Here is a 588-nt window from a genome sequence, read left to right on the forward strand (position 1 = left end):
GCCTCATTCACCGTCAGGTCGGGCAAGTACTTCGATTCGGCTGCGACAACCGTCCACTCAGGTAATTTCCAGACAATAGCGCTACACGCTCCACCGCCTCGTTTGACTCGTGCTGACCCGTCGAAACTCACGACTAACAGTCCTTCGTCTGGTTCCACCGTAGGTATTATGCACAGGCAAAACATCGATAATTGTTCGTAACCCACAAAATCGTGCTGCGTGCCCGATCCTCGGTTTCACTGATACCAAACTTCTTACGCTATTTCTCCAATCGCAGTCGTACAAACAGTGTGAAAAACCACTGGAAAGTACTCGGCATGGATGAAATTAATCACTTAAGGTCCGAAACTTACAATTACCTCTTGTGTGCGACGAAGCGGCTTCGTTATTGTACTGGCCAAATCGTTTGTACGAAATTTCAAGCACCACTTATCCCTAGAAGATGATAACTTTCCATATACAATAGTTAGATATAAGGGGTAACTTTCGGCGTAGAGTCCGAATTTGCGGTCAGATTTGCCAAATTAGGACTAATGCCGTGCTTCGCCCGGGAAGCTCTGGATATTTGGATACTCAATATTTAATATT

Source organism: Phytophthora parasitica (assembly GCF_000247585.1).
Source record: "Phytophthora parasitica INRA-310 unplaced genomic scaffold supercont2.71, whole genome shotgun sequence".
NCBI lineage: Eukaryota > Oomycota > Peronosporomycetes > Peronosporales > Peronosporaceae > Phytophthora > Phytophthora nicotianae.